Source organism: Carica papaya, chromosome 5 (genome assembly GCF_054855325.1).
Source record: "Carica papaya isolate Zhongbai chromosome 5, ASM5485532v1, whole genome shotgun sequence".
In the NCBI taxonomy this organism is placed as follows: Eukaryota; Viridiplantae; Streptophyta; class Magnoliopsida; order Brassicales; family Caricaceae; genus Carica; species Carica papaya.
In genome coordinates, this window is record NC_142313.1 from 21,222,372 (window position 1) to 21,247,302 (window position 24,931).

The window sequence follows — 24,931 nt, forward strand, 5'->3', positions numbered from 1 at the left end:
CTCCTACTCGTTCTAATATCAAGTAAAATACCCCGGCTTCGTGACTCACATTTGCATATAAACCAGCGGACCATAGTTCCAGTCGCGCGTAACGTCGAACGACCCATCTGAAAAAAAATTGGTGCAACACGAGGACTTCCCAGAAGGTCACCCATCTGAGTACTACTCTCACCCAAGCACACTTAGCTGCGGAGTTTTAATGGGATTAAGTGCATTAGTGCTGGTATGATAGCACCTGTTTCATTTCGGCTGCAAATACATACACTCCTTTTCCTTCCCTCCCCGTTCCTGTCATTTGTTTCCTTATGCGTGCACACAGCACCTCTCCTTCTCGTTCTAATATCAAGTAAAATGCCACGGCGCCATGACTCACATTTGCAAATAAACAAGCAGACCATAGTTCTAGTAGCGCATAATGTCGAACTACCCATCTGTAAAAAAATAAGTGCAACATGAGAACTTCCCACGAGGTCACCCATCGTAGTACTACTCTGCCCAAACACTCTTAATTGTGGACTATAGTTCTAGTCGTGCGTAACGTCGAACGACCCATATGCAAAAAAATAGGTGCAACACGAGGACTTCCTAGGAGGTCACCCATTCTAGTACTACTCTCGCCTAAGCACACTTAACTGTGGTCATCGTGTTGCACCCATTTTTTTTCAGATAGATCGTTCGACGTTACACGCGACAGAAACTATGGTCCGCTGGTTTATTCGTAAATGTGAGTCACGATGTTGGGACATTTTACTTGATATTAGAACGAGAAGCAGAGGTGCAGTGTGCACGCACAAGAAAATAAATGAGGGGAGCGGGGAAGGAAGGAGAAGGTTTGTATGTTTTTGAAGAGCAGAATGAAACAGGTGCGATTATACCAGCACTAATGCACCGGATCCCATCAGAACTCTACAATTATGTTTACTTGGGCGAGAGTAGTAGTAGGATGGGTGACCTCCTGAGAAGTACTCGTGTTACACCTATTTTTTTGCAGATGATTCTTTCGACATTATGTGCAACTTGAATTATGGTCCGCTGGTTTATTCGCAAATGTGAGTCACGGCACCGTGGCATTTTACTTGATATTAGAACGAGAACGAGAGGTGCAGTGCGCACGCACAAGGAAACAAATGACGGTAGGGGGAAGAAAGGAGAAGGAGTGTATGTATTTGCAGCGCGAAATTAAATAGGTGCGATCATACCAGCACTAATGCACTGGATCCCATTAGAACTCTGCAGCTAAGTGTGCTTGGGTGAGAGTAGTACTCAGATGGGTGACCTTCTGGGAAGTCCTCGTGTTGCACCAATTTTTTTTCAGATGGGTCGTTCGACGTTACGCGCGACTGGAACTATGGTCCGCTAGTTTATATGCAAATGTGAGTCAAGACGCAGAGGCATTTTAATTGATATTAGAAGGAGAAGGAGAGGTGCAGTGTGAACGCACGAGGAAACAAATGATGGGAGGGGGGAGGGAAGGAGAAGGAGTGTATGTATTTGCTGCAAGAAATGAAACAGGTGCGATCATACTAGCACAAATGCACCGGATCCCATCAGAACTCCGCAGTTAAGTGTGTTTTGGCGAAAGTAGTACAAGGATGGGTTACCTCTAGGGAAGTTCTCATGTTGCACCTATTTTTTTTCAGATGATTGTTTCAACATTACGTGTGACTAGAACTATGGTCCGCTAGTGTATTCGCAAATGTGAGTCACGGTACCGTGGTATTTTACTTGATATTAGAACAAGAACGAGAGGTACAGTGCGTACAAGGAAACAAATGACAGGAGGGGGAAGAAAGGAGAAGGACTGTATGTATTTACAGTGCGAAATTAAACAAGTGCGATCATACCAGCACTAATGCTCCGGATCCCATCAGAACTCCGCAGTTAAGTGTGCTTGGGTGATAGTAGTACTAGGATGGGTGACCTCTTGGGAAGTCTTCGTGTTGCACTAATTTTTTTTCAGATGGGTCATTTGACGTTACGCGCGAATGGAACTATAGTCCGCTGGTTTATACGCAAATGTGAGTTATGTCGCCGGGGCATTTTATTTGATATTAGAACGAGTATGAGAGATATAGTGTGCACGCACAAGGAAACAAATGACGGGGGGGGTAGGGAAGGAGAAGGAGTGTATGTATTTATAGTGTGGAATGAAACAGGTGTGATCATACCAGCACTAATGCACCGGATCTTATAAGAACTCCGCAGTTAAGTATGTTTGGGCGAGAGTAGTACTAGGATGGGTGACCTCCTTGGAAGTCCTCATGTTTCACCTTTGTGTTTGCAGATGGGTCCTTCGACGTTACGCACGACTAGAAATATGGTTCGCTGGTTTATTCACAAATATGAGTTACGGTGCTCGGGCATTTTACTTGATATTAGAATGAGAAGCAGAGGTGCATTGTGCATGCACAAGGAAACAAATGACGAGAGGGAGGAAGGAAGGAGAAGGAGTGTATGTATTTGCAGCGCAGAATGAAACAGGTGCCATTATACCATCAGTAATTCACTGGATCCCATCAGAACTCCGCAGTTAAATGTGCTTGGGCGAGTGTAGTACTAGGAGTTGTGACCTCTTAGGAAGTCCTCGTGTTGCACCTATTTTTTTGCAGATGGGTCCTTTGACGTTACACGCGACTGGAACTATGGTCTACTGGTTTATTCACAAATGTGAGTCATGGTACCGGGATATTTTACTCGATATTAAAAGGAGAATGAGAGGTGCAGTGTGCACGCAAAAGCAAAAAAATGACGGAAGGGGGGAGAGAAAGAGAAGGAGTATATGTATTTCCAATGCAGAATGAAATAGGTGCCATCATACCATCACAAATTCACCGAATCCCATCAGAACTACGCATTTAAATGTGCTTGGGCGAATGTAGTACTAGGAGTGGTGACCTCTTGGGATGTTCTTGTGTTTCACCTATTTTTTTCAGATGGGGTGTTCGACATTATGCGCGACTGAAAATATGGTCTACTGGTTTATTCGCAAGTGTGAATCATGGCACTGAGGCATTTTACTTGATATTAGAACAAGAAGGAGAGGTGCAGTGTGCACGCACAAAGAAACAAATGATGGGAGGGTGAAGAGAATGAGAAGGTGTTTATGTATTTGTAGCGCGGAATGAAACAGGTGCGATCATACCAGCACTAATGCACCAGATCCTATCAGAACTCTGCAGTTATGTGTGCTTGGGCGAGTGTAGTACTAGGATGGATGACCTCCTCGGAAGTACTTGTGTTGTACCATTTTTTTGCAGATTGGTAGTTCGACGTTATGCACGACTGAAAGTATGGTCCTCTAGTTTATTCACAAATGTGAGTCACGGCGCCGGAGCATTTTACTTGATATTAGAACGAGAATGAGAGGTGCAGTGTGCGCGCACAAGAAAACAAATGACGAGATGGGGGAGGAAAAAAGAATGAGTGTATGTATTTGCAACGCAGAATAAAACAAGTGCGATCATACCTGCACTAATACACTGGATCCCATCAGAAGTCTGCAGTTAAGTGTGCTTGGGAAAGAATAGTACAATTGGGTGACCTCCTGGGAAGTCCTCCTGTTGCACCTATTTTTTTTGGAGATGGGTAGTTCGACATTGCACACGAGTGGAACTATGGTCCGCTGGTTTATTTTCAAAAGACTCACATTTGCGTACAAACCAGCGGACCATAGTTCCAGTCGCGCGTAACGTCGAACAACCCATCAGAAAAAAAATTAGTACAACACGAGGACTTCCTGGGAGGTCACCCATCCGAGTACTACTCTCGCCCAAGCACACTTAATTGCGCTATTCTTATGGGATCCGGTGCATTAGTGCTGGTATGATAGCACCTGTTTAATTTCGCGCTGCAAATACATACACTCCTTCTCCTTTCTTCCCCTCCTATCATTTGTTTCCTTGTGCGTGCACACTGCACCTCTCGTTCTCATTCTAATATCAAGTAAAATTCCACGGCGCCGTGACTCACATTTGCGAATAAACCAGCGGACAATCATTCAAGTTGTGCATAACGTCGAAAGAATCATCTGCAAAAAAATAGGTGCAGCACGAGTACTTCCAAGGAGGTCAACCATCCTACTACTACTCTCGCCCAAGCAAACATAACTGCGGAGTTCTGATGGGATCCGGTGCATTAGTGCTAGTATGATCGCACCTGTTTCATTCTGCGCTTCAAAAACATACAAATCTTCTCCTTCCTTCCCCGCTCCCTTCATTTGTTTTCTTGTGCATGCACACTGCATCTCTGCTTCTCGTTCTAATATCAAGTAAAATGTCACAACGTCGTGACTCACATTTGCGAATAAACCAGCGGACCATAGTTCCCGTCGCACGTAACGTTGAACGATCTATCTGAAAAAAATTGGTGCAACACGAGGACTTCCCAAAAAAATGGAAGAAATATAAAGACTTCGGAGGAGGTCACCCATCCTAGTACTACTCTAACCCAAGCACCCTTAACTGCGGAGTTCTGACAGAATCCGTTACATTAGTGCTGGTATGATCGCTCATGTTTCATTCTGCGCTGCAAATACATACACTCTTTCTCCTTCAATCCCCCCTGTCGTCATTTGTTTCCTTGTGCGTGAACTCTACATCTCTCCTTCTCGTTCTAATATCAAGTAAAATGCCCTGGCACCGTGACTCACCTTTGTAAATGAACCAGCGGTCTATAATTCCATTCGCGTGTAACGTCGAACGACCCATCTGAAAAAAGTGGGTGCAACACGAGGACCTCTCAGGAGGTCACCCATCCTAGTACTACTCTCGCCGAAGCACACCTAACTACGGAGTTCTGATGGGATTCGGTGCATTAGTGCTGGTATGATCGCACCTATTTAATTTCGCAATGCAAATACATACAGTACTACTCTCGCCCAAGCAAACATAACTGCATAGTTCTGATGGGATCCGGTGCATTAGTGCTGGTATGATCGCACCTATTTCATTTCGCGCTTCAAAAACATACAAACCTTCTCCTTCCATCCCCGCTCCCATCATTTGTTTCCTTGTGCGTGCACACTGCACCTCTGCTTCTCGGTCAAATATCAAGTAAAATATCCCAACGTCGTGACTCACATTTGCGAATAAACCAGCGGACCATAGTTCCAGTCGCACGTAACGTCGAACGACCCATCTGAAAAAAAAATGAGTGCAACACGAGAACTTCCCAAGAGATAACCCATCCTTATACTACTTTCGCCAAAGCACACTTAACTGCGGAGTTCTGATTTGATCCAGTGCATTTGTGCTTGTATGATCGCACCTGTTTCATTTCGTGCTGCAAATACATACACTCCTTTTCCTTCCCTCCACCCTCCCATCATTTGTTTCCTTGTGCGTTCATACTGCACCTCTCCTTCTCGTTCTAATATCGATTAAAATGCCCCTGCTTCTTGACTCACATTTATGTATAAACCAGCGGATCATAGTTCTAGTCGCGCGTAACGTCGAACGACCCGTCTGAAAAAAAATTGGTGCAACACGAGGACTTCCTAGGAGGTCACCCATCCGAGTACTACTCTCGCCCGAGCACACTTAACTGCAGAGTTCTAATAGGATTTGGTGCATTAGTGTTGGTATGATCGCACCTGTTTAATTTCGCGATGCAAATACATACACTACAACTCGCGCCCCAAGCAAACATAATTGCAGAGTTCTGATGGGATCCAGTGCATTAGTGCTGATATGATCGCACTTGTTTTATTTCGTGCTTCAAAAACATACAAACCTTCTCCTTCCATCCCCGCTCCCGTCATTTGTTTTCTTGTGCGTGCACAATACACCTCTACTTCTCGTTCTAATATCAAGTAAAATGTCCCAACATCGTGACTCACATTTGCGAATAAACCAGCGGACCATAGTTCCCGTAGCGCGTAACGTCGAACGATCCATATGAAAAAAAAGGGTGCAACCCGAGGACTTCCCAAGAAAATGGGTGAAATATAAGGACTTCACAGGAGGTCACCCATCCTAGTACTACTCTCGCCCAAGCACCCTTAACTGCAGAGTTCTGATAGAATCAGTTGCATTAGTGCTGGTATGATCGCTCATGTTTCATTCTGCGCTACAAATACATACACTCTTTCTCCTTCCATCCCCCCTTTGGTCATTTGTTTCCTTGTGCGTGCACTCTGCATCTCTCTTTCTCGTTCTAATATCAAGTAAAATGACTCGGCACCGTGACTCACCTTTGCGAATGAACCAGCGATTCATAATTCCATTCGTGCGTAACGTCGAACGACCCATTTGAAAAAAAATGGGTGCAACATGAGGACTTTCTAGGAGGTCACCCATCCAACTACTACTCTCGCCCAAGCACACTTAACTGCAGAGTTCTGATGGGATCCGGTGCATTAGTACTGGTATGATCGCACAAGTTTCATTTCGCGCTGCAAATATATACACTCCTTCTCTTTTGTTCCCCCTCTCGTCATTTGTTTCCTTATGCGTTCACACTTCACCTCTCCTTCTCGTTCTAATATCAATTAAAATGCCCCTGCGTCTTGACTCACATTTGCGTATAAACCAGAGGACAATAGTTCCAGTCGCGCGTAAAGTCGAACGACCCATCTGAAAAAAAATGGGTGCAACACAAGAACTTCCCAGGAGGTAACCCATCCTTGTACTACTTTCGCCAAAACACACTTAACTGCGGAGTTCTGATGGGATCCGGTGCATTTGTGCTTGTATGATCGCACCTGTTTCATTTCGTGCTGCAAATACATACACTCCTTCTCCTTCCCTCCCCCCTCCCATCATTTGTTTCCTTGTGCGTTCACACTGCACCTCCCATTCTCGTTCTAATATCGATTAAAATACCTCTGCTTCTTGACTCACATTTGCGTATAAACCAGCGGACCATAGTTCCAGTCGCGCGTAACGTCGAACGACCCGTCTGAAAAAAAATTGGTGCAACACGAAGACTTCCCAGGAGGTCACCCATCCGAGTACTACTCTCGCTTAAGCACACTTAACTGCAGAATTCTGATAGGATCCGGTGCATTAGTGCTGGTATGATCGCACCTGTTTAATTTCGCACAGCAAATACATACACTCCTTCTCCTTTCTTACCCATCTCGTCATTTGTTTCCTTGTGCGTGCGTACTGCACCTCTCGTTTTCGTTATAATATCAAGTAAATTGCCAAGGCACCGTGACTCACATTTGCAAATAAACTTGCGGATCATAATTCAACTCGCGCGTAACGTCGAAAGAATCATCTGCAAAAAAATAGGTGCAACACGAGTACTTCCCAGGAGGTTGCCCATCCTATTACTACTCTCGCCTAAGAAAACATAACTGCGGAGTTCTGATGGGATCCGGTGCATTAGTTCTGGCATGATCGCACCTGTTTCATTTCGCGCTTTAAAAAATACAAACCTTCTCCTTCCAACCCCGCTCCCGTCATTTGTTTTCTTGTGCGTGCACACTGCACCTCTGTTTCTCGTTCTAATATCAAGTAAAATGTCCCAACATTGTTACTCACATTTGTGAATAAACCAGCGGACCATAGTTTCCGTCGCGCATAACATCGAACTATCCATCTAAAAAAATTGGTGCAACACGAGGACTTCTCAAGAAAATGGGTGAAATATAAGGACTTCGCAGGAGGTCACCAATCCTAGTACTACTCTCGCCCAAGCACCCTTAACTGCGGAGTTCTGATAGAATCTGTTGCATTAGTGCTGGTATGATCGCTCATGTTTCATTCTGCACTACAAATACATACACTCTTTCTCATTCCATCCCCCCTCTGGTCATTTGTTTCCTTGTGCGTGCACTCTGCATCTCCCCTTCTCGTTCTAATATCAAGTAAAATGCTCCGGTACCATGACTCACCTTTGGGAATGAACCAGCGGTTCATAATTCCACTCGCGCGTAACGTCGAACGACCCATCTGAAAAAAAATGGGTGCAACACGAGGACTTCCCAGGAGGTCACCCATCCAACTACTACTCTCGCCCAAGCACACTTAATTACAGAGTTCTGATGGGATCTGGTGCATTAGTGCTGGTATGATCGCACCAATTTCATTTTGCGCTGCAAATATATACACTCCTTCTCTTTTAGTCCCCCTCTCGTCATTTATTTCCTTGTGCATTCACACTTCACCTCTCCTTCTCGTTCTAATATCAATTAAAATGCCCCTGCGTCTTGACTCACATTTGCTTATAAACCAGCAGACCATAATTCCAGTCGCGCGTAACGTCGAACGACCCATCTGAAAAAAAATGGGTGCAACACAAGAACTTCCCAGGAGGTATGATCGCACCTGTAACAGCCCTGGAAATAAAAATAAAAATGTATGTATTAAAAATTCTGATTTATATCCCTTACACAATAACCATAAACGTATTCAATGTGAGAAAAAATAAGCTAATTAAAGAAAATACTCGAAATAAACACTATAAATAGAACTATAAAATCTTTAGGCGTCTAACTCGCCATCTTCCTGCAGAACGGGCTCGGGAACCACGTCCTCCTGATCTGAAATGGTTAAGTAAGGAATGAGCTACACTAGCCCAGTAAACACATCACACCATCTCACTGCCACAGAAGTAAAGGTTGGTTGAAAATAAAAACGACCAATAGAGCATAACTTATAACAAACTCATTTATTAATAATAAAAACCTTTACTGTCCACTTACCTCGGTGAGATTCATGAAAATAACATATGAAAACAATAACATTATAACCATCATAAAATCATATGCACTTTGTAACATAACACATGTTATACTTTTATACTTCAATAATCAGACAACAATTCTCCTCTTTTACCAGCCCATTAGTATCCATGGGGATCCATAGGGGGTTCTCGCTACACGTGAACCATCAACATTAATATCCTGATTCCAGGGCCGTCCCCATACCTCGTCCGATATGGGCGCCAAAATCATAAATCTCAATACCCCATCCGGTATGAGGGTGAAATGGGCCGTCCCCATATCCCGTCCGGTATGGGCGCCAAAACACATAAAGTCTCCATACCCAGTCCGATATGAGAGACCACGTTCCTGGTAGGGTTCCCTATGGACCCGGTCCGTCCACCATCTCCTAGGATATCTAGTGAGGCTGTCGACATTGTCCATTTATCAATCCACATACATTTTTCTTTTTTTCTTGGTCTCAATTATCTAATCAAACATAAACACGTAAACCAATAATGAATACCAAGCAAGATAATACAACATCGGGTTCACCATAATTCAAACAATAATAAATGAAACCGGGATTAATGCATACGAAACCATAAAATAACCACATCAAGTACCACACTGCATTTAAAACTGTAAAATAGATCAAACAACAACTAATCGACAAATACACCAAATTCGGGCTCCATTAGCAATCTTAAGCAATTATACACATCCATTAATTTCATGAATACCGTTTTATCATTTATTGAACTTTAATACCGTGATAGGAAATAGGGTGAGAGATACTTACTTGTTACGGGGTCTGAAATCGACTTTACACTACGCCTACGGGCAGTCCTTAAATTTTTTAAATTTTCTCCCGGAAACTAAAACACGCTTTCGGTACCTGCACGTGTCCCAAAAAAAACCCCAAATCAGACCTAGGGCCCTATCGACTAAGCACACTTAAATGCGGAGTTCTGATGAGATCCAGTGCATTAGTGCTGGTATGATCGCACCTGTTTCATTCTGCGCTGTAAATAAATACTCTCTTTCTTCTTCCCTCCCCCCTCCCGTCATTTGTTTCCTTGTGCGAGCACACTGCACATCTGCTTCTCGTTCTAATATTAAGTAAAATGCATCGGTGCCATGACTCTCATTTGCGAATAAAACAGCCGACCATAGTTCTAGTCGCGCGTAACATCAAACGACCCATTTGTAAAAAAATAGGTACGACACGAGTACTTCCCAATAGGTCACCTATCCAAATACTACTCTCACCCAAGCACACTTAACTTCAGAGTTCTGATGGTATCCGGTGAATTAGTGATGGTATAATGGCACCTGTTTCATTCAGCGCTGCAAATACATACACTCATTCTCCTTCCCTCCCCCCTCCCGTCATTTGTTTCCTTGTGCGTGCACACTCCAACTCTACTTCTCGTTCTAATATCAAGTAAAATGCCTCGGCACCGTCACTCACATTTGCGAATAAACCAGCGGAACATAGTTCGAGTCGTGCTTAACATCGAGCGACCCATCTGCAAAACAATGGATGCAACATGAGTACTTCCGAGGAGGTCACACATCCTAGTACTACTATCGCCCAAGCAGATTTAAATGCGAAGTTCTAATGGGATCCAGTGAATTAGTGCTGGTATGATTGCACATGTTTCATTTCGCGCTGCAATTACATATACGCCTTCTCATTTCCTCCCACCTCCCATTATTTGTTTCCTTGTGCGTGTACACTGCACCTCTCTTTCTCGTTCTAATATTAAGTAAAATGCATCGGCGACGTGACTCACATTTACGAATAAACCAGTGGATCAAAGTTCCAGTCGTGCATAACATCGAACGACCCATTTGTAAAAAAATGGGTGCAACACGAGTACTTCCCAGGAGGTCGCCCATCCTAATACTACTCTCGCCCAAGTACACTTAACTGCGGAGTTCTAATGGGATTCGTTGAATTAGTGCTGGTATGATCGCACCTGTTTCATTCCACGCTGCAAATACATACACTCTTTTTCCTTCCCTCCCCCTTCCTGTCACTTGTTTCCTTGTGCGTGCACACTGAACCTCTGCTTCTTTTTATAATATCAAGTATATACACCGGCGCCTTGACTCACATTTACGAATAAATTAGTGAACCATAGTTCCACTCGCGCGTAACGTCAAACAACCCATCTGTAAAAAAATGGGTGTAACACGAGCACTTCCCAGGAGGTCATCCATCCTAATACTACTCTCGCCAAAACATGCTTAACTATGGAGGTTTGATAGGATCCGGTGAATTAGTGATGGTATAATGGCACCTATTTCATTCGGCGCTTCTCATATATACACTCCTTCTCCTTCCCTCCCCCCTCCCGTCATTTGTTTCCTTGTGCGTGCACACTCCAACTCTTCTTCTCATTTTAATATCAAGTAAAATGCCTCGGGACCGTTACTCACATTTGCGAATAAACCAGCGGACCATAGTTCTAGTCGTGCGTAACGTCGAACGACCCATCTGGAAAAAAATGGGTGCAATAAGAGTACCTCCCAGGAGGTCACCCATCGTAGTACTACTCTCGCCCAAGCACACATAACTGCGGAGTTCTGATGTGATTCGGTGCATTAGTGTTGGTATGATCACACCTGTTTCATTCTGCACTGCAAATACATACACACCTTCTCCTTCCCTCCACCCTCCCGTCATTTGTTTCCTTGTGCATGCACACTGCAGCTCTTCTTTTCGTTTTAATATCAAATAAAATGCCTCGGCATCGTGTCTCACATTTGCGAATAAACCAGCAGACCATAGTTTCAGTGGCACTTAACGTCGAACGCCCCATCTAAAAAAATAGATGAAACACAAGGACTTCCCAGGAGGTCACCACTCCTAGTACAACACTCGCCCAAACACATTTAACTGAGAAGTTATGATAGGATCGGGTGAATTAGTGATGGTATGATGGCACCTATTTCATTCCGTGTCGCAAATACATACACATCTTCTCCTTCCCTCCACCCTCCCGTCATTCGTTTCATTGTGCGTGCAAAATGCACATCTCCTTCTTGTTCTAATATCAAGTAAAATGCATTGGCGCCATGACTCACATTTGCGAATAAATCAACGGACTATAGTTCCAGTCGCACGTAACGTCAAACGATCTGCAAAAAAATGGGTGCAACACGAATACTTCCTAGGAGGTCAACCATCCTAATACTACTCTCGCCCAATCACACTTAACTGTGGAGTTTTGATGGGATCCGGTGAATTCGTGCTGGTATAATCGAACTTGTTTCATTCTGCGCTGCAAATACATACACTCATTCTCCTTCCCTCCCCCGTCCCGTCATTTGTTTCCTTGTGTGTGGCCACTGCACCTCTACTTCTCTTTCTAATATCAAGTAAAATACTCCAGCACCTTAACTCACATTTGCGAATAAACCAGCGGACCATAGTTCCAGTCACGTGTAACGTCAAACGACCCATCTGCAAAAAAATGAGTGCAACACGAGGACTTCCTAAGAGGTCACCACTCCTAGTACTACACTCGCCCAAGCACATTTAACTGTGGAGTTCTAATGGGATCCGGTGAATTAGTGATGGTATAATGGCACCTGTTTCATTACGCACTATAAATACATACACTCCTTCTCCTTCCCTCCACCCTACCGTCATTTGTTTCCTTGTGCGTGCACACTACACCTCTTCTTCTCCTTCTAATATCAAGTAAAATGCATCAGTGCCGTGACTCACATTTGCAAAAAAACTAGCAGACCATAGTTCCAGTAGCATGTAATGTCGAGCGACCCATCTTTATAAAAATGGGTGTAACACGAGTACTTCCGAGGAGGTCACCCATCCTAGTACTACTCTTGCCCAAGCACACTTTAATGCGTAGTTCTGATGGGATCCAGTGTATTAGTCCTTGTATGATCGCACCTATTTCATTCCTCACTAGAAATACATACATTCCTTCTTTTTTCCTCCCCTCTCCCGTCATTTGTTTCCTTATGCGTGAACACTGCACCTTTCATTCTCGTTCTAGTATCAAGTAAAATGCCTCTGCACCGTGACTCACATTTACGAATACCCAGCGGACCATAGTTCCATTCGCGCGTAATGTCGAAAGTCCCATCTGCAAAATAATGGGTGCAACACGAGTACTTCCCAAGAGGTCACCCATCCTAGTACTACTCTGGCCCAAACACACATAACTGCGGAGTTTTGATGGGATCCGACGCCGTGACTCACATTTGCGAATAAACCAGCGGACCATATTTCCAGTCGCACTCAACGTTGAATGCCCTATTTGAAAAAAATAGGTGAAACACAAAGGCTTCCCAGGAGTTCACCACTCCTAGTACTATATTCGCCCAAGCACATTTAACTGCGGAGTTCTGATGGGATTCGGTGAATTAATGATGGTATGATAGCACCTGTTCCATTCTGCACTGCAAATACATACACTCATTCTCCTTCCCTCCCCCCTCCCATCATTTGTTTCCTTGTGCGTGCACACTACACCTCTCCTTCTTGTTATAATATCAAGTAAAATGTCCCGGCACCGTGACTCACATTTGCGAATAAACCAGCAGACCATAGTTCCAGTCGCGCGTAACGTCGAAGGCCCATCTGCAAAAAAATGAGTGCAACACGAGGAGATCACCCATCCTAGTACTACTCTCGCCCAAGCATAACTGCGGAGTTCTGATGGGATCTGGTGCATTAGTGCTGGTATGATCGCACTTTTTTGATTCTGCACTGTAAATACATACACTCCTTCTCCTTCCCTCCCTCCTTCCCTCATTTGTTTCCTTATGCGTGCACACTGCACCTCTCCTTTTTATTCTAATATCAAGTAAAATGTCCTGGCACCGTGACTCACATTTGTGAATAAATTAGGAACCATTGTTCTTGTCGCGCGTAACGTCGAATGACCCATCCGCAAAAAAATGGATGCAACACGAGGACTTCCTAAGAGGTCACCCATCCTAGTACTACTGTTTCCCAAGCACACTTAACTACGGAGTTGTGATAGTATTTGGTGCATTAGTGCTAGTATGATCGCACCTGTTTCATTGCACGCTGCAAATACATACACTCCTCCTCCCCTCCCCCCTCCTGTTATTTGTTTCCTTGTGCGTGTACACTGCACCTCTTCTTCTCGTTCTAATATCAAGTAAAATGCTTCGGTGCCATGACTCACATTTGCGAATAAACCAGCGGACCATAGTTCCAACCGGGCGTAATGTCAAACTCCCCATCTTAAAAAAATAGGTGCAACACAAGGACTTCCTAGGAGGTCACCACTGCTTCTCGTTTTTTGTTGTTCTACTATGTAATATGCTTGCAGTCACTCATATCATGTCATGGGCTTTAATTGAATGCACGAAAAGTATTAAACAAAATGCCCCGGTGTCGTTACTCACATTTACGAATGAACCGGTGGACTGTCGCTCCGGTCCCGCGTAAGGTTTAACGCCCAGTCTAAGAAAAGAAGGATGCAACACGAGAGCTGAGAGCTTCCCAGGAGGTAACCCATCCTAGTACTATTCTCACCCAAGCACGCATAACTGCAGAGTTCTTATGGGATCCGATGAACTAATGCTCGTATGATCGCACCCTTTCTTGTTTGCGCCGTAAATACATATGCCCCTTCTACTTTCCTCTCCCCTCCTGTCATTTGATTCACTGTACGCGCACCTCACCTCTTCTTCTAGTTCTAATATTACGCAAAATGCCTCGGCGCCTCGACTCATGCCCATATGAACGGATCACCCACCGCACCTTGTTTTGTTTTGTTATATTATGTAAGGTACTCGCAATGACACTCTTATCACGTGATTGGTTTTAATTGAATGTGCAAAAAGTATTAAGCAAAATGTCCAGGTGGACCATCGCTCCAGTCTCGCATAACATTTAACGTCCTATCTGTAGAAAGAAGGGTGCAACACGAGCACTTCCCAAGAGGTCACCCATCCTAGTACTACTCTCGCCCAAGCACGCTTGACTGCGGAGTTCTAATGGGATTCGTTGAACTAGTGCTGGTATGATCGCAACCCTTCTAATTTGCACCACAAAGACATATACCACTTCTCCTTCCCTCTCCGTTCCCGTCATTTATTTCGCTGTGCGCGCAACTCATCTCTGCTTCTAGTTCTAATATCGAGTGAAATGCCCTGGCACCTTGACTCATGCCCATATGAACAGATCGCCCGCCGCACCTCAATTTTCGTTGTTATACTATTTAAGATGCTCGCAATGACACTCTCATCACGTGATGGGCTTTAATTGAATGCACGAAAAGTATTAAACAAAATGCCTCGGCACCGTGACTAACGTTTATGAATGAACAAGCAGATCGTCACTCCAGTCCCGCGTAACATTTAATGCCCCGTCTGTAAAAAAAAGGGTGCAACACGAGTGCTTCCCAAGAGGTAACCCATCGTAGAACTACTCTCACCTAAGCACGCTTAACTGCAGAGTTCTGATGGATCTCGTGAACTAGTGCTGGTATGATCGCACCCCTTCCAATTTGTGCCGCAAAGACATATATCCCTTCTCCTTCCCTCTCCCTTCCCGTCATTTGTTTCGCTGTGCGTGCAACGCACCTCTACTTCTAGTTCTAATATCGAGCAAAATGTCCCGGCGCCTCGCCTCATGTCTATATGAACGGAACACCCGCCGCACCTCCTTTTTTGTTGTTCTACTATGTAAGATGCTCGTAATAATAATCTTATCACGTAGTGGGTTATAATTGAATGCACGAATAGTATTAAGCAAAATGCTTCGGCGCAGTGACTCATGTTTGCAAATTAACCGGCGATTGTCGCTCTAGTCCCGCGTAACACCCCATCTGCAAAAAGAAGGGTGCAACATGCGAACTTCCTAGGAGATCACCCATCCTAGTACTACTCTCGCCAAGCACGATTAACTACGAAGTTCGATGGGATCTAATGCATTAGTGCTGGTATGATCGAACCCCTTCCATTTCGCGCTACAAATACATATACCACTTCTCCTTTCCTCTCCCATCTCATCATTTATTTTATTATGCGCGCACACCTAACCTCTATTTCTAGTTCTAATATCAAGCAAAATGCCAAGGCATCTCGACTCATGCACAGATGAACAGACCGCCCGCCACAACTCTATTTTCATTGTTTTACTATGTAAGATAATCGTAATGACATTCTTATCTCATGATGGACTATAAATGAATGCACGAAAAATTTGGCACCACAACTCATGCCGGCGGACTATGGCTCCTATTGTGCATAACGTTTAACACCCCATCCGTAAAAAGATGAGTGCAACACGAAAACTACCCAAAAGATCACCCATCCTAGTACTACTCTCGCCAAAGCACGCTCAACTACGGAGTTCGATGGGATCTGGTGTATTAGTACTAGTATGATCGCACCTCTTCTATTTTGCGCTACAAATACATAAACCCCTTCTCCCTCCCTCCCCCCTGTTATTTGTTTTGCTATGCGCAAACACCACATCTCTGCTTATAGTTCGAATATAGAGCAAAATGCTCCGACGCCTCGACTCATGCCCAGATGAACGGACTACCTCCTGCACCTCGTTTTTAGTTATTCTACTATGCAAGATGCTCGTAATGATACTCTTATCACGTGGCGAACTATAAATGAATGCACGAAAAATATTAAGAAAAATGTCTTGGCGTTGTGACTGACTCCGAGGGACAATGGCTTTGATCGCGCATAATGTTTAACGTCCCGTCAGCAAAAAAATGAGTGGAACATGAGAACTTTCCAGGAGGTCACCCATCCTAGTACTACTTCGGCCCAAGCACACTTAATTACGAAATTCGATGGGATCGAGTGCATTAGTGCAGGTATGGTTGCATCCCTTCCATTCCACGCTGCAAGTACATATACCCCTTCTCCTTCCCTCACCCCTTCCGTCATTTATTTCGTTGTGCGCACACACCACACATCTGTTTCTAGTTTTAATATCAAGCGAAATGCCCCGACACCTCGACTCACGCCCAGATGAATGGATCGCCCGCCGTACCTTATTTTTCATTGTTATACTATGTAAGATACTCGTAATGACACTCTTATCACGTGGTGGACTATAAATGAATGAACGAAAAATATTAAGCAAAATTTTCAAGCCCCGTGACTCACACCAGTAGATTGTGGCTCCGATCGCACTTAACATTTAACACCCCGTCTAAAAACAACAGGTTCAACATGAGGACTTTCCAGGAGGTCACCCATCCTAGAACTAATCTTGCCCAAGCACACTTGACTATAGAGTTCTGATGGGATCCTGTGCATTAGTGTTTGTATGATCGCAACTGTCACATTCCCCACTGCAAATACATATAGCCCTTCTCCTTCCCTCCCCCCTCCCATCATTTATTTCGCTGTGCGGGCATACCACATCTGGCGACTCACGCCAGCGGATTGTTGCTCCGATCACATGTATCGTTTTACGCCCGTTTGCAAAAAGACAGTGCAACATGAGGACTTCTCATGAGGTTACCGATCCTAGTACTACTCTGGCCCGAGCATGCTTAACTGCATAGTTTGATGGGATCCAGTGCATTAGTGCTGGTATGATCGCACCCCTTCCATTTCGCATTGCAAATACATATACCCCTTCTCCTTTCCTCCCCTCTCCTGTCATTTTTTTCGCTGTGCGCGCATACTGCATCTCTGTTTCTTGTTCTAATATCAAGCAAAATGCCCCAGCGCCTTGAATTATGCCCAGATTAAAGGACCACCCGCCACACCTTTTTTTTGTTGTTCTACTGTGTAAGATGCTTGTAATTACTATGTTATCACATGGTGGACTATAAATGAGTGCACAAAAGAAAGTAAACAAAATGCCCCGGCACGACGATTCACGCCGATAAATGAACCAACGGACTATGACTCCAGTCGCGTGTAACGTTTGATGCCCTGTCTGCAAAAAGTCGGGTGCAACACAAGCACTTCCTAGGAGGTCACTCATCCTAGTACTACTCTCGCCAAAACACACTGAACTCCAGAGTTCTAATTTGATCAGGTGAATTAGTGATGGTATGATCGCAAATGTTTAATTCCGCGATGTAAATACATACACTCCTTCTCCTTCCCTCCCCTCTCCCGTCATTTTTTTCATGTGTGTGCAAACTGCACCTCTCCATCTCGTTCTAATATCAAGTAAAATGCTCTGGTGCTGTCACTCACATTTGCGAATAAATCACAGGACCATAGTTTCAGCCGCGCGTAACGTCGAAGGACCCATCTGTAAAAAAATGGGGGAAACACGCGGACTTCCCAAGAGGTCACCCATCCTAGTACTACTATCATCCAAGCACACTTAACTCCGGAGTTCTGATTTGATCCGGTGAATTAGTGATGTTATGATCGCAAATGTTTCATTTTCCGCTGCAAATACATACACTCCTTCTCCTTCCCTCCCCCTCCCGTCATTTCTTTCCTTGTGCGTGTAAACTGCACTTCTCCTTCTCGTTTTAATATCAAGTAAAATGCTCCGGTGCCATCACTCATATTTGCGAATAAACCAATGGACCATAGTTTCAGTCGAGCGCAACGTCGAATGACCCATCTGTAGAAAGATGGGTGAAACACGAGAACTTCCCAGGAGGTCACCCATCCTAGTACTACTCTTGTCCAAGCACACTTGACTGCAGAGTTCTGATGGTATCTAGTGCATTAATGCTTGTTTGATCGCACCTGTTTCATTCCGCGCTGCAAATACATACACTCCATCTCCTTCCCTCCCCCCTCCCATCATTTGTTTCTTTGTGCGTGCACACTTCACCTCTGCTTCTCGTTTTAATAAAATGCCCCGGCGCTGTGGCTCTTATTTGTGAATAAACTAGCGGGCCATAGTTCCAATCACGCGTAACATCGAACGGTCCAAATGCAAAAAAATGAGTGCAACACGAGAACTTCACAAGAGGTCACTAATCCTAGTACTACTCTCGTCGAAGCACACTTAACTGCGGAGTTTTGATGGGATCCGGTGCATTAATGTTGTAATGTCGAACGACCCATCTGTAAAAAATTGGGTGAAATACGAGAACTTTCCAGGTGGTCACCCAGCCTAACACTACTCTCGCCCAAGCACACTTAACTGCGGAGTTCTGATGGGATCCAATGATTTAGTGCTGGTATGATCGCACGTATTTCATTTTGCACTACAAATAAATATATTCCATCTCCTTCCCTCCCCACTCCAGTCATTTGTTTCTTTGTACGTGCACACTGTGCCTCTCTTTCTTGTTCTAATATCAAGTAAAATGCCCCGACACAATGACTTACATTTGCGAATAAACCAGCGAACCATAGTTCCAATCGCGCATAACGTCGAATGACCCATCTGTAAAAAAATAAGTGCAACACGAGAACTTACCACTAGGTCACCCGTCGTAGTACTACTCTGCCCAAGCACACTTAACTGCGGACCATAGTTCCAGTCGTGTGTAACATCGAACGACCCATCTGCAAAAAAATAGGTGCAACACGAGGACTTCCCAGGAGGTCACCCTTTCTATTACTACTCTCGCCCAAACACACTTAACTACGGAGTTATGATGGGATCTGGTGCATTAATGCTGGTATAATGGCACCTATTTCATTCTGCGATGCAAATACATACACTTCTTCTCCTTCCTTCCCCCCTCCCGTCATTTGTTTCCCTGTGCGTGCACAGTGCACCTCTGCTTCTCGTTCTAATATCAAGAAAAATGCCCCGGCACTGTGACTCTTATTTGCAAATAAACCAACGGACCATAGTTCCAGTCGTTCGTAATGTCGAACGACCCATCTGCAAAAAAATAGGTGCAACACGAGGACTTCCCAGGAGGTCACCTATTCTAGCACTACTCTCGCCCAAAAAACTTAACTACGGACATCTGATGGGATCCGATGCATTAGTGCTGGTATGATCGCACTTGTTTCATTCCACGCTGCAAAAACATACACTTCTTCTCCTTCCCTCCCCCTTCCCGTCATTTGTTTCCTTGTGCGTGCACACTGCACCTCTCCTTCTCGTTCTAATATCAAGTAAAATGCCCCGGCGCCGTGACTCACATTTGCGAATAAACCAGCGAACCATAGTTCCAGTCGCACTTAACGTCGAACGACCAATCTGTAAAAAAATAAGTGCAACACGAAAACTTCCCAGGAGGTCACCCATCGTAGAACCACTCTGCCCAAGCACACTTAGCTACGGACCATAGTTCCAGTAGTGCGTAACGTCGAACGACCCATATGCAAAAAAATAGGTGCAACACGAGGACTTCCCACGAGGTCACCCATTATAGTACTTACTCTTGCCCAAGCATACTTAATTGCGGACTTCTGATGGGATCCGGAGCATTAGTGCTAGTATGATCGCACTTGTTTTATTTTGTGCTGCAAATACATACACTCCTTCTCCTTCCCTCCCCCCTCCCGTCATTTGTTCCCCTGTAGGTGCAACACTGCACCTCTCCTTCTTGTTCTAATATCAAGTAAAATGCCCCGACGCTGTGACTCACATTTGCGAATAAACCAGCGGACCATAGTTCCAGTCGTGCGTAACGTCGAACGATCCATCTGTAACAAAATAAATGGAACATGACCAGGAGGTCACCCATCGTAGTACTACTTTGCCCAAGCACACTTAACTGCGGACCATAGTTCCAGTCGTGCGTAACGTCAAACGACCCATATGCCAAAAAATAGGTACAACACGAGGACTTCCCGGGAAGTCACCTATTCTAGTACTACTCTCACCCAAGCATACTTAACTGCGGACTTCTGATTGGATCCAGTGCATTAGTGCTGGTATGATCCCACTTGTTTCATTCCGCACTGCAAATACATACACTCCTTCTCCTTCCCTCCCCCCTCCCGTCATTTGTTTCCTTGTGCGTGCACAATGTAACCCTCCTTCTCGTTCTACTATCAAGTAAAATGCTCCGGCGCCGTGACTCATATTTGCGAATAAACCAGCGGACCATAGTTTCAGTCAAGCGTAATGTCGATCGACGCATCTGATAAAAAATAAGTGCAACACGAGAACTTCTCAGGAGGTCACCCATCGTAGTACTACTTTGCCCAAAGACACTTAACTGCGGACCATAGTTCCAGTCGTGCGTAACGTCGAACATCCCATCTGCAAAAAAATAGGTGCAACACGAGGACGTCCCAGGAGGTCACCAATTCTAGTACTATTCTTGCCCAAGCACACTTAATTGCGGACTTCTGATGGGATCCGGTGCATTAGTGCTGGTATGATCGCACTTGTTTTATTTCGCGTTGCAAATACATACACTCCTTCTCCTTCCCTCCCCCCTCCCGTCATTTCTTCACTTGTGCATGCACACTGCACCTCTCCTTCTCGTTCTAATATCAAGTAAAATGCCTCGGCGCCGTGACTCATATTTGCGAATAAACCAAAGGACCATAGTTCCATTCGCGCGTAACGTCGATTGACCCATCTGTAAAAAAATAAGTGCAACACGAGAACTTCCCAGGTGGTCACCCATTGTAGTACTACTCTGCCCAAACACACTTAACTGCAGACCACATTTCCAGTCATGCGTAACGTCGAACGACCCATCTGCAAAAAAATAGGTGCAACACGAGGACTTCCCAGGAGATCACCCATTCTAGTGTTACTCTCGCCCAAACACACTTAACTGCAGACTTCTGATGGGATCTGGTGCATTAGTGCTAGTATGATCGCACTTATTTTATTCGGCGCTGCAAATACATACACTCCTTCTCCTTCCCTCCCCCCTCCCGTCATTTGTTTCCTTGTGCGTGCACACTGCACCTCTTCTTTCCATTCTAATATCAAGTAAAATGCCTCGGTATCATGACTCACATTTAGGAATAAACCAGCGGACCAAAGTTTCAGTCGCACATAACGTCGAACGACCCATCTGTAAAAAAATAAGTGCAACAGGAGGACTTCCCAGGAGGTCACCCGTTCTAGTACTACTCTCGCCCAAACACACTTAGCTGCGGAGTTCTGTTGGGATCTGGTGCATTAGTGCTGGTATAATGGCACCTGTTTCTTTCTGCGATGCAAATATATGCACTCTTTCTCCTTCTCTCCTTCTCTCTCCACTCCCGTCATTTGTTTTCTTGTGCGTGCACACTGCACCTCTACTTCTCGTTCTCATATCTAGTAAAATGCCCCGACGCCGTGACTCTTATTTGTGAATAAACCAGTGGACCATAATTCCAGTCACGCATAAGGTCGAACGACCAATCTTCAAAAAAATGGGTGCAACACGAGTACTTCCCAGGATTCTAATATTACTCTCGCCCAAAGACATTAAACTGCAGAGTTCTGATGGGATCTGGTGCATTAGTGCTGGTATGATCGCTCCTGTTTCATTCCGTGCTGCAAATACATATACTCCTTCTCCTTCCCTCCCCTCTCCTGTTATTTGTTTCCTTGTGCGTGCACACTGCACCTCTCTTTCTCGTTCTAATATTAAGTAAAATTTTTCGGCGCCGTGACTCACATTTGTGAATTAAGCGGTGACTGTCGCTCTAGTCCCGCGTAACATTTAACGCCCCATCTGTAAAAAGAAGGGTGCAACATGAGAACTTCTTAGGAGATCACCCATCCTAGTACTACTCTCGCCCAAGCACGATTAACTATGAAGTTCGATGGGATCTGATGCATTAGTGCTAGTATGATTGCACAAATTTCATTCTACATTGTAAATACATATACCCCTTCTCCTTCCCTCTCTCTTCTCATCATTTATTTTGTTGTGCGCGCACACCGCACCTCTGTTTCTAGTTCTAATATCAAGTGAGATGCCAAGGCATCTCAACTCATGCCTAGATGAACAGACCGCCCGTCACAACTCTATTTTTATTGTTCTACTATGTAAGATAATCGTAATGACATTCTTATCTCGTGATGGACTATAAATGAATGCTTGAAAAATATTAAGCAAAATGTCCAAATACCGCGACTCACACTGGCGGACTGTCGCTCCGGTCACGCGTAATGTTTAACGTCCCGTCCATAAAAAGACGGGTGGAACACGAGGACTTCGCAGGAGGTCATCCATCCTAATACTGTTTTCACCAGAGCCCGCTTAACTGCGGAGTTTGACAGGATCCAATGCATTAGTGTGGGTATTATCGCACCCCTTCCATATCGTGCTGCAAATATATAAACCCCTTCTCCTTCCCTCCCCCCTCTCGTCATTTGTTTCGCTGTGCATGCACACTACACCTCTGTTTCTAGTTCTAATATCAAGCGAAATGTCTGAGTACCTCGACTCACGCCTAGATAAATGGACCGCCTGTCGTACCTCATTTTTCATTGTTCTACTATGTAAGATGCTTATACTAACACTCTTATCATGTGGTGAACTATAAATGAATGCACGAAAAATATTGAGCAAAATATTATGGCGCCATAACTCATGTCAGCGGACTACGGCTCCTATTGCGCATAACGTTTAACACCCCATCCGTAAAAAGACAGGTGCAACACTAGAACTTCCAAAAAGATCACCCATCCTAGTACTACTCTCGTCAAAACACGCTCAACTACGGAGTTCGTTGGGATCATGCATTAGTGCTACTATGATCGCACCTCTTCTATTTTGCGCTACAAATACATATACCCCTTCTCCATCCCTCCCCCCTGTTATTTGTTTCGCTATGCGCGAACATTGCACCTCTGCTTATAGTTCTAATATAGAGCAAAATGCTCCGGTGCCTCGACTCACGCCCAGATAAACGGACTACCCCTTGTACCTCATTTTTCGTTATTCTACTATGTAAGATGCTCGTAATGACACTCTTATCACGTGGTGAACTATAAATGAATGCTCAAAAAATATTAAGAAAAATGACTTGGCGTTGCGACTCACTTCGAGGGATAATGGCTTTGATCGCGCATAATGTTTAACGTCCCGTCAGTAAAAAAACAAGTGGAACATGAGAACTTTTCAGGAGGTCACCCATCCAAGTACTACTTCCGCCCAAGTACTACTTCCGCCCAAGCACACTTAACTACGAAATTCGATGGGATCCAGTGCATTAGTGCAGGTATGATCGCAGCACTTCCATTCCATGCTGCAAGTACATATACCCCTTCTCCTTCCCTCCCCCCTCCCATCATTTGTTTCGTTGTGCGCACACACCACAGCTCTATTTCTAGTTCTAATATCAAGCGAAATATCCCGACACCTTGACTCACGCCCAGATGAATGGATCGCCCGTCGTACCTCGTTTTTCATTGTTATACTATATAAGAAACTTGTAATGACACTCTTATCACGTGGTGGACTATAAATGAATGCACGAAAAATATTAAGCAAAATTTTCAGGCCTCGCAACTGACACCGGCAGACTGTGGCTCTGATCGCACTTAACATTTAACACCCCGTCTACAAAAAGATGGGTTCAACACAAGGACTTTCTAGGAGGTCACCCATCCTAGAACTAATCTCGCCTAAGCACGCTTGACTACAGAGTTCTGATGGGATCCTGTGCATTAGTGTTTGTATGATTGCAATTGTCCCATTCCCAACTGTAAATACATATAGCCCTTCTCCTTCCCTCCCCCCTCCCATCATTTATTTCGCTGTGCAGGCATACTGCATCTCTACTTCTAGTTCTAATATAGAGCGAAATGCAATGTCACTTCGACTCACGCCCAGAAGAACGGAGGCCCGCTGCACCTATTTTTTCATTGTTCTACTATGTAAGACTCTCGTAATGAGACTCTTATTACGTGGTGGACTACAAATAAGTGCACGTAAAATATTAAGCAAAATGTTTCAATGTCACCACTCATGCCGACGAACTGTGGCTCCAATCGCTCGTAACGTTTGACGCCTCGTCTGCAAAAAGACGGGTGCAACAAGAGAACTTCTTAGGAGATCACCCATCCTAGTACTACTCTCGCCCAAGCACGCTTAACTACGGAGTTTGATGGGATCCGGTGTATTAATGCTAGTATGATTGCACCCCTTCCATTTCGCGTTGCAAATACATATACCCATTCTCCTTCCCTTTCCCCACCTGTCATTTTTGTTCGCTATGCACGCACACCATACCTTTGTTTATAGTTTTAATATTAAACGAAATGCCCTGACACCTCGACTCACGCCAGAAGAAAGGACCGCCTACTGTACCTCATTTTTCTTTATTCTACTATGTAAGATATCGCAATGACACTCTTATCACGTGGTAGATTATAAATGAATGCACGAAAAAATAGTAAGAAAAATTTTCTGGCGACGCAACTCACACCAGCTGATTATGGCTCCG

General features: G+C 44.5%; 29 pseudogenes; 7 read left to right on the top strand and 22 right to left on the bottom strand.

Moving 5' to 3' along the window:
• Positions 1-118: 118 nt before the first annotated feature.
• LOC148255815 (5S ribosomal RNA) lies at positions 119-237 on the bottom strand (annotated as a pseudogene).
• Positions 238-861: 624 nt separating this feature from the next.
• Positions 862-980, top strand: LOC148255816 (5S ribosomal RNA; annotated as a pseudogene).
• A 205-nt stretch (positions 981-1,185) lies between these two features.
• LOC148255817 (5S ribosomal RNA) lies at positions 1,186-1,304 on the top strand (annotated as a pseudogene).
• A 206-nt stretch (positions 1,305-1,510) lies between these two features.
• Positions 1,511-1,629, top strand: LOC148255818 (5S ribosomal RNA; annotated as a pseudogene).
• A 201-nt stretch (positions 1,630-1,830) lies between these two features.
• Positions 1,831-1,949, top strand: LOC148255819 (5S ribosomal RNA; annotated as a pseudogene).
• Positions 1,950-2,154: 205 nt separating this feature from the next.
• On the top strand, positions 2,155-2,273 carry LOC148255820 (5S ribosomal RNA; annotated as a pseudogene).
• Positions 2,274-3,128: 855 nt separating this feature from the next.
• LOC148255821 (5S ribosomal RNA) lies at positions 3,129-3,247 on the top strand (annotated as a pseudogene).
• Positions 3,248-3,452: 205 nt separating this feature from the next.
• On the top strand, positions 3,453-3,569 carry LOC148255822 (5S ribosomal RNA; annotated as a pseudogene).
• Positions 3,570-4,038: 469 nt separating this feature from the next.
• On the bottom strand, positions 4,039-4,157 carry LOC148255823 (5S ribosomal RNA; annotated as a pseudogene).
• A 559-nt stretch (positions 4,158-4,716) lies between these two features.
• On the bottom strand, positions 4,717-4,835 carry LOC148255824 (5S ribosomal RNA; annotated as a pseudogene).
• A 313-nt stretch (positions 4,836-5,148) lies between these two features.
• LOC148255825 (5S ribosomal RNA) lies at positions 5,149-5,267 on the bottom strand (annotated as a pseudogene).
• A 206-nt stretch (positions 5,268-5,473) lies between these two features.
• Positions 5,474-5,592, bottom strand: LOC148255826 (5S ribosomal RNA; annotated as a pseudogene).
• A 667-nt stretch (positions 5,593-6,259) lies between these two features.
• Positions 6,260-6,378, bottom strand: LOC148255827 (5S ribosomal RNA; annotated as a pseudogene).
• Positions 6,379-6,583: 205 nt separating this feature from the next.
• Positions 6,584-6,702, bottom strand: LOC148255828 (5S ribosomal RNA; annotated as a pseudogene).
• A 206-nt stretch (positions 6,703-6,908) lies between these two features.
• On the bottom strand, positions 6,909-7,027 carry LOC148255829 (5S ribosomal RNA; annotated as a pseudogene).
• Positions 7,028-7,232: 205 nt separating this feature from the next.
• LOC148255830 (5S ribosomal RNA) lies at positions 7,233-7,351 on the bottom strand (annotated as a pseudogene).
• Positions 7,352-7,909: 558 nt separating this feature from the next.
• LOC148255831 (5S ribosomal RNA) lies at positions 7,910-8,028 on the bottom strand (annotated as a pseudogene).
• A 2,490-nt stretch (positions 8,029-10,518) lies between these two features.
• On the bottom strand, positions 10,519-10,637 carry LOC148255832 (5S ribosomal RNA; annotated as a pseudogene).
• Positions 10,638-11,167: 530 nt separating this feature from the next.
• Positions 11,168-11,286, bottom strand: LOC148255833 (5S ribosomal RNA; annotated as a pseudogene).
• A 3,295-nt stretch (positions 11,287-14,581) lies between these two features.
• Positions 14,582-14,700, bottom strand: LOC148255834 (5S ribosomal RNA; annotated as a pseudogene).
• A 348-nt stretch (positions 14,701-15,048) lies between these two features.
• Positions 15,049-15,166, bottom strand: LOC148255835 (5S ribosomal RNA; annotated as a pseudogene).
• Positions 15,167-15,946: 780 nt separating this feature from the next.
• LOC148255836 (5S ribosomal RNA) lies at positions 15,947-16,064 on the bottom strand (annotated as a pseudogene).
• A 2,629-nt stretch (positions 16,065-18,693) lies between these two features.
• Positions 18,694-18,812, bottom strand: LOC148255837 (5S ribosomal RNA; annotated as a pseudogene).
• A 328-nt stretch (positions 18,813-19,140) lies between these two features.
• LOC148255838 (5S ribosomal RNA) lies at positions 19,141-19,259 on the bottom strand (annotated as a pseudogene).
• A 652-nt stretch (positions 19,260-19,911) lies between these two features.
• On the bottom strand, positions 19,912-20,031 carry LOC148255839 (5S ribosomal RNA; annotated as a pseudogene).
• A 769-nt stretch (positions 20,032-20,800) lies between these two features.
• On the bottom strand, positions 20,801-20,919 carry LOC148255840 (5S ribosomal RNA; annotated as a pseudogene).
• Positions 20,920-21,247: 328 nt separating this feature from the next.
• On the bottom strand, positions 21,248-21,366 carry LOC148255841 (5S ribosomal RNA; annotated as a pseudogene).
• Positions 21,367-21,572: 206 nt separating this feature from the next.
• Positions 21,573-21,691, bottom strand: LOC148255842 (5S ribosomal RNA; annotated as a pseudogene).
• Positions 21,692-24,512: 2,821 nt separating this feature from the next.
• Positions 24,513-24,630, bottom strand: LOC148255843 (5S ribosomal RNA; annotated as a pseudogene).
• Between the last annotated feature and the right edge of the window lie 301 nt (positions 24,631-24,931).